Genomic DNA, 7,300 nt, shown 5'->3' with positions numbered 1-7,300 from the left:
GACTTGGCTAGACTTAATTGTCTATTTTGCAAGGCTTATGCTGAGATCTTATCTTGGGCTTAGTGTGTCGGTGGTAGAAATACGACCTAACCGGGCTTAATATATATAATTAGGCTATTGTTATTTTCTAAATACAAGGCTATAACCAATACAATACAATTTACAATTTAAAAAAGAATAAATTACCATTTTGGTCCTGTGACTATTGGGGTATTGTTAATTGCAATCCACGACTTTCAAAACTGTTAATTTAGTACCTTAACTATTCAATTTTTATCAGTTTTGGTCACTCTGGCCAAATTGCCAGCCAAACTTCACCAGTAAATATTAAAGGCCAAATACTGAGGGTATTTTAGTCATTTTAAATCTCTTTTCTTTCTTCGCGGTTCTTGAAGTTGTCGTCGCCACCCAAACAATGCCGGTTGTCGTTTCTGTCATCGCAGTAACCACCGGAGTCCAGCAAACCAGAGTTGTCAATGCAATCTTCCCAAACATTTGCGTCTTCAACTGTTGTACTTAAACCCAACCTTGAACCACTTCCCACACACAACTATTGCACTTAAACCCAACCTCGAAGCTAATCATGAACACATTATCACCTTTCTTAAGCTTCTTCTTAGCTTCCATGTAGGCCAGCACGTACCAAAGGATGTCGATGGAGGTGTTCCAGAATATGTGCAGCGTCATCGTTGCTGGCTCTAAATCGTGTTCGCTCAAGTTGAGGCTCTAGCCTATGCCATTGATCACCGCTTTCCCTTTGCTGTGGATGCAGAAATTATCGACTCCAGTCTTGAAGTTGATGGCCGGCCGTGGGGTGTAACACCCCTAACTTTCAGGCTGAGATAAACAATAAACTTAAGGTAAAAGCTATCAAATCTCAACACTAATAATATAAATGCGGAAGCGTTAACTTAAACCAATTCGGGGTGCTACGTCACATCCAGGCTAACCATAACCTAGATGCTAAGGTTAATTCAACATCCATCTCAAAATCCTCAAAAGTCAACAGAATCTAAACAAGTCAATACAACCATAAGTCTAAGGCACGCAAGCCCAAATGTCTAAACATCACCAACAAGCACTAAGCTAAACCTAGTGGAGGAAGTAGAACAACAGCTAGTGCTTTCTCATGCAGAATCTACTCCATACCTGGAAAACAATTAGAAATATTAGCAAAGAAATGCTAAGTAATCATCCACTCACACTCGTGAGAAATACAATAATATATCATAGCTTTGTAAATAGGTTTTACGCACGCATATAGAATATATGCCAACGAAACTATCCTTTGTTTAAAAACCAAATGACTCAACAACAATAGGCTGAATGAATTACAAACCAAGGACACCTCAACGAATTCAATATCAAGGAATGAATCCATAATACCACTATTCCATAATAAGATACTTAATTAAGCACAAGCTCAACTGAACAATACAAGTGAAACCAACCAATCAACGACCTCACATCACTCTCTTAGAGTGACACAACCCAAGAAACATAGAATAAGCTCCAAACCAAACCCTCCCAACCATAACATAAATAACATATCATAGAGGCATTCAATGCTCAGTCACAGAGGCATAAAGGCCCAATCACAAAGGCATACAAGCCTAGTCACATTGGCGTACAAGCCCAAATCATAGAGGCATACCATGCCCAATCATAGAAGCATAATAGCTCGAATCACAGAGGCATACAATGCCCAAAGAACTCCCTTCCACACCAATAGATATACATAGAGCCGTAGCTCGACTAACCACTTTCCAAAGGGTATATAAGACTCAAGAAACCAAAGAACTACTCACAAGAGTTCAAGACCTCAACATATCAAACTCAGGTTCATTTCCAAAGAAAGATACTCATACAAGTAGTATTCAGATTCAGAACATGATCCACAAGACATTATGCTCAGAACATTAGCCCAAGAATCAACCAATAATACTCAACTAATAATCCAAGATAAATGACCAATAAACATGAAATAATACTCAATAATCAGGGTAGTATACTCAACAACATACTCAGAATATACTCCAGAAATCAAAGGGGAACAATAGAGTCTAGGGGTGTGCATTCGGTTAACCGTTCGGTTAACCGAAACGTTTTAACCGAACCGAATTAACCGAAATTTTAAAACCTTTAACCGTTAACCGAACCGAAGTATGTGTTACTGAATTAACCGAACCGAAATTAAATATTTGAAGATAAATATAATTAAATATTGGATTTATAAATAGATAAATAATTAAATATAAATATTAAATACTAATTAGATTGAAGATTTGAAGTTATGGATGTTTGAATATTTGAAGTTATGGATGATTTGTATTTTATTTTAATTGGATTTATTATTTTAGGTGTTATTTTTAAAATTTTATATTTTAGTGGCAGAAGGGGGTGTTCCGCCCCCTTCGTGCGGATGGTTCCGGTAGAGCGACACATTCCGCGAGTTTGTTCCGTCAGTGTGTTTTCCCTCTCTGTTTCAGTGCTGTGTTGTGGTCTGATGACTCTATTAGGGGTGTGCAATTTACCCAAATTTTTCGGTTAACCGACCGAACCGGAAAATTTCGGTTAACCATTAACCGAACCGAAAAATTCGGTTCGGTTAATGGTTAAAGGAATCTTGAAATTTCGGTTAACGGTTAATTCGGTTAACCGACCTTTCGAACCGAATTAACCGTTAACCGAAATTTCAAGATTCCTTTAACCATTAACCGAACCGAATTTTTCGGTTCGGTTAATGGTTAACCGAAATTTTCCGGTTCGGTCGGTTAACCGAAAAATTTGGGTAAATTGCACACCCCTAATAGAGTCATCAGACCACAACACAGCACTGAAACAGAGAGGGAAAACACACTGGCGGAACAAACTCGCGGAATGTGTCGCTCTACCGGAACCATCCGCACGAAGGGGGCGGAACACCCCCTTCTGCCACTACTCACCGCTAGCTCTTTGAGGAAGGGTTCAGCTGGACACATTATATCGCTGGACCTCTCCGCAAGAACAAAACCCAACCCAGAATATTCAGACACGATGCGATGAACACAGTAGGTCATTCCAGTACCCAGAATATGATTAGCATATACATTTCAGAAGCCAAATAACACATGGAATCCATCAAAGCAATACTCAAACATACCAAGGTTCAAGAATAGCTAACACAATCCAAAGATCCACAAGGTAAGCTCAATAATCCAACAAAACACAAGCTATTCCCAAGAAATAATCCACAGGATTCCACAATACACCAAAACACATATATATGAGAGTGAAAGTAGATTTAATGAGACATGGAGTGTTACCTCTATTCTAGCTTCTCCAAACACAATCTCCTAGCTCACCCAATCAAGCCTCCATCATCACCATGATCATCTTGACCCAAGAACATCCCAAGAAAATCATAAGAACTTATAAAGACTAAGGAAATGTAGAATAAAATGCAATATAAACATGATCCAACACTTACCCAAGCTTAGGAATCCCTAAAAGAGAAGTCTTGACTTGAATCCTTGCTAAGAAGAAAAGATGATTTGTGTAGGGCTTTTTGGGAGTGAAAATGGCGTAAATAGTAGTTTAGGGGAAGGGAGAAGACTAGAACAATTAATTAATAGAAGGCTTTTATATGAATCCCACAAAATCTATACATACATAATATATGTAGCATTAGGGTAATTAAATGAAATTTTAGCTCTTATAATACAATCATTATTGTGTGGACCATACTATCAAATAATGCACATTCAATATAAAAATAATGTACATTCAATATAAAAATAATGTACATTATATTCAGGGGATGTACATTATTTTTGTACTGAATGTACATTATTTTTATAGTATAAAAATAATGTACATTCAGTACAAAAATAATGTACATTTAGTACATTAAAAATGTAAATTTTATTATGGTCCACACAGCTGTGTAGACAATAATTTGCCCTTATAATAGGAATGGGCTAGACCTTATCAATAATTAATTAAATAACATAAGGCTTGAATCTTTAAAGAATTGGGCCAAATAAATGTACAATTTATTATAAGGAATGAAAGACTCCAATTGGTATCCCTTACAAAATTAAATTACAAAATTGGGTTCTCTTAGAAATTAAATAGGCTAGACTAAGAAATATATATTTGTTCAAAGGATTCAGGCCCAATTAATTAAATTAATCCCACAAAAGAAAGGATTAACGGGGTTCAAGGCATGATTTAAATCCGGGGTATCACAGTGGGGTTTCACTTTTTGTGGAATTTGTCTGCAATTTTTTAAGGAATGAGAGAGTTGCGTAACGGACAAGCTCCCATACAGGCATGATTCTAGGGGCGATTTCTTTGAGGTTGCCGAAGAATGCCATGGTTGTGGCTTTGGGGGCGAGGGGGTTTCCAAGGTGGAACCCTTGTTTCACTAGTTCATCATCCTTTTTTAAGCAATAGTACAATTATAGGATTCGTCTTTTGCGTCGTGGTGTGTTCGCACTAGGGTTTTCAGCTTGAATATGACTTTATGCTTCAACGCTGCTTTGTTGGTCAAGAGTATAGCATAGCCGCTAGACCAAAACAAACAGTTGGCGAGAATCATGGACCTATCGTTCCTGGAATACCAGTTAGGGCTCAGACACTCCGAGGTTATGACAAGGGCGAATAGGTTTTCACGAGTTTTAAATATGTTTTCAACGATGTTAATGGATATGAGGTTGGCGCTACACCTCATGCCAGAGGGGTTGTTATGCCGTGGACCCATGTCCACCTTGCAAGATGGAACTAGGTCTACATTCACATACACTATACTTTACATTCACACTTTGTAAACTCCACATTCACACATTACAGGATTATATGTTTAGTAACTATATTACCACTGTTATGTATTCACACATTCAAAACTCTATATTCAAAGGTCCTATACTCCATATTCACAACTTGAGAACTCCACATTCACACATTACAGGGCTACAAGTTGCTAGAACTTCTTAACTCTATTACAGATTCACACATGCATAACTCTACATTCACGATTTCTATACTCCATATTCACAACTTGAAACCTCCACATTCACACATTTCTGGGACCCAGGTCCACCTTGCAAGGTGGACCTGGGTCCACAGCATAATTTGCCATGCCAGAGAGGTTGTGTGACACCCCGTAATAAATTATTCTGAAATTTCCCTCCATGATTATTTTCTAAAATTAAATCCATTCTTTTTAGTGAGCCCAATTCTTGAATTAAGGATATTTCCTAAAGTAATTCCAAATCAAAGGCCCAATTCTTTATACTAGTATATATATATATATATATATATATATATATATACATATATTATTTCTAAGACATTTAATTTCTAGTATTATGGATTTCCTCCTTGTTCTATGTATTCATTTATTTAAGAGATGAGTCATTTGACCCAATAATTATTCTTGTACATACAATTGTTATGTATAAAGATTCAAGCCCATTCTTCATTAAATCCTTCACCCAAATATATACATATATGTAAATATGTACTATGGTATATATTCAAGACTTAGCCTTATCTAGAGATCACACACTCTCTCTCTTCCCCTACTCTTCTTCTTCACGCCATTTCCTTCCATTTCTCCTTAAAAAATTGATCTTCATTTCATATTCAAGATTCAAGCAAAGATCATTCTTTTATTGTTCTTCAAGAAAGATCATGGTAAGATCTTACCTTTTCTTGCATTTTCTTCCCTTTGTTGCAATCTTTATGAACTCTTTCTTTCTTCTTGTGGTGGGTTTGGGTTGATAGATGATCAAGGAGGTGGTGGCTTGCTAGGTTGAGCTCTTGGAGGTTTTGGTTTGAAGAAGCTAGCTTAAGAGGTAAGACTCCATGTCTCACAAAACTTATTTTCACTCTGATATATGTGTATTTGGTGTATTTGGAATCCCTGAGTATATTTCTTGGAATATCTTGTGTTATGCTTTGTTCTTGAGTGGATCTTTATATATTCTTGGATTAAGTTGGTTATTCTTGATTCTTAGTATGCCTATTGTGATTCTAAGGGATTCCATGTATTTATTTGACCTTTGGAAAGTGTATTTTGAATTTATTCTGAGTATTGGATTGATCTACCGTGTCATTCGTGGAATATGTTCTTGAGTATGAAATTCTGTGCATTTCTGTTGTTCTTGCGGTGCGTTGTAACGATATAATGTGTCTCGTTAGATTTGCCCGTAAGTGTAGTGGCGGTGTGGTGTAGCGGTGCCTTGTAGGCCATGAGCTTGCCTGTCTCTTCTTGCGATCCATTGTAGCGGTGCATTGTAGCTCGTGAAGGTGTACCATCAGTTGTGTTTGAATACTGTTCCAGTAAATATTTTGACCTCCAGTGCATTGTTCTTCCATCTCTGGTTCATGATGAGTCTGTAGAGAGTTATGCTGAGTTTTTTGCATTGATTGTTGAGTATTGACCCATCGTTCTTGATCTCTATATTGAGTATTTGTTGAGTATCATTGGTTTGGTCCTTTTGGCTATCTTCTGGAAGTCTTGGTTTTTGATATTCATTTCATAAATATATATATCTATAAGTATGAGTATTCTTCTTTGGTATTGAGTATATTCTTGGTATATATATTATGATCTTTGGATTTTTGAGAAATATTTCTTGGAACTCTATATATATGTGTGAAACCCTTGGATTGGAGGTAATTGAGCTTCGGCTCCGAGCTCCGGCTCAACTGGATAGGTGGCGTTTGAGCTTCGACTCCTAACTTAACTATATATGGTATATGTATATTAACTAACTTGATTGGTGGTCTATTGGATTGGTGGTTGTGAGCTTTGGCTCCATTTGGTGTTGTGGTTGGACTGGTGTTTCGGTTGGAAATGGTGTAAAGGTTGGAACTAAGCCTATAGCCCTATATATGTATGCATGTATATATTGTATTTCCTTGTGTATGAGCATTGGGATATGTGTATTTGACTGTTACGCTTATTTCTTGAGTTGTTGGGGTTGTGTCCTTGTCTTTAGTACTTGGCTATTGAGTTCTTGTCTCGTGGCATCTTGGAGTTGTTCCTTTGATATTGAGTTCTATTGAGGGGTCCTTGGTTTATATTTCATTCAGCTTATCATTGTTGAGTCTCTTGGTATTTGATAAATCATGGTTTCGTTGACATATATTCTATACGTGTGGTGTAAAACATATTTTCACTATCAAAGTATATCTATGTATCTTTACGAGTGTGAATAGAGCCGTCAAAACGGGCTTAGCCCGTCGGGCCGGCCCGCCCCGTCTAGGCCCGCGGGCTTAGCCCGCCCTTTTTTTTTTTTTTTTTTTTTTT

The 7,300-nt window shown here is 37.2% G+C and overlaps 1 pseudogene; it reads right to left on the bottom strand.

Annotated features, from left to right (window-relative positions):
* Positions 1-361: 361 nt before the first annotated feature.
* The window catches only part of LOC116020148, an 8,655-nt pseudogene continuing 1,716 nt past the window's right edge, over positions 362-7,300 (bottom strand).

The sequence above is a fragment of the Ipomoea triloba genome, chromosome 5 (genome assembly GCF_003576645.1).
Source record: "Ipomoea triloba cultivar NCNSP0323 chromosome 5, ASM357664v1".
Taxonomy (NCBI): Eukaryota; Viridiplantae; Streptophyta; class Magnoliopsida; order Solanales; family Convolvulaceae; genus Ipomoea; species Ipomoea triloba.
This window is presented reverse-complemented; position numbering and strand designations above follow the sequence as displayed.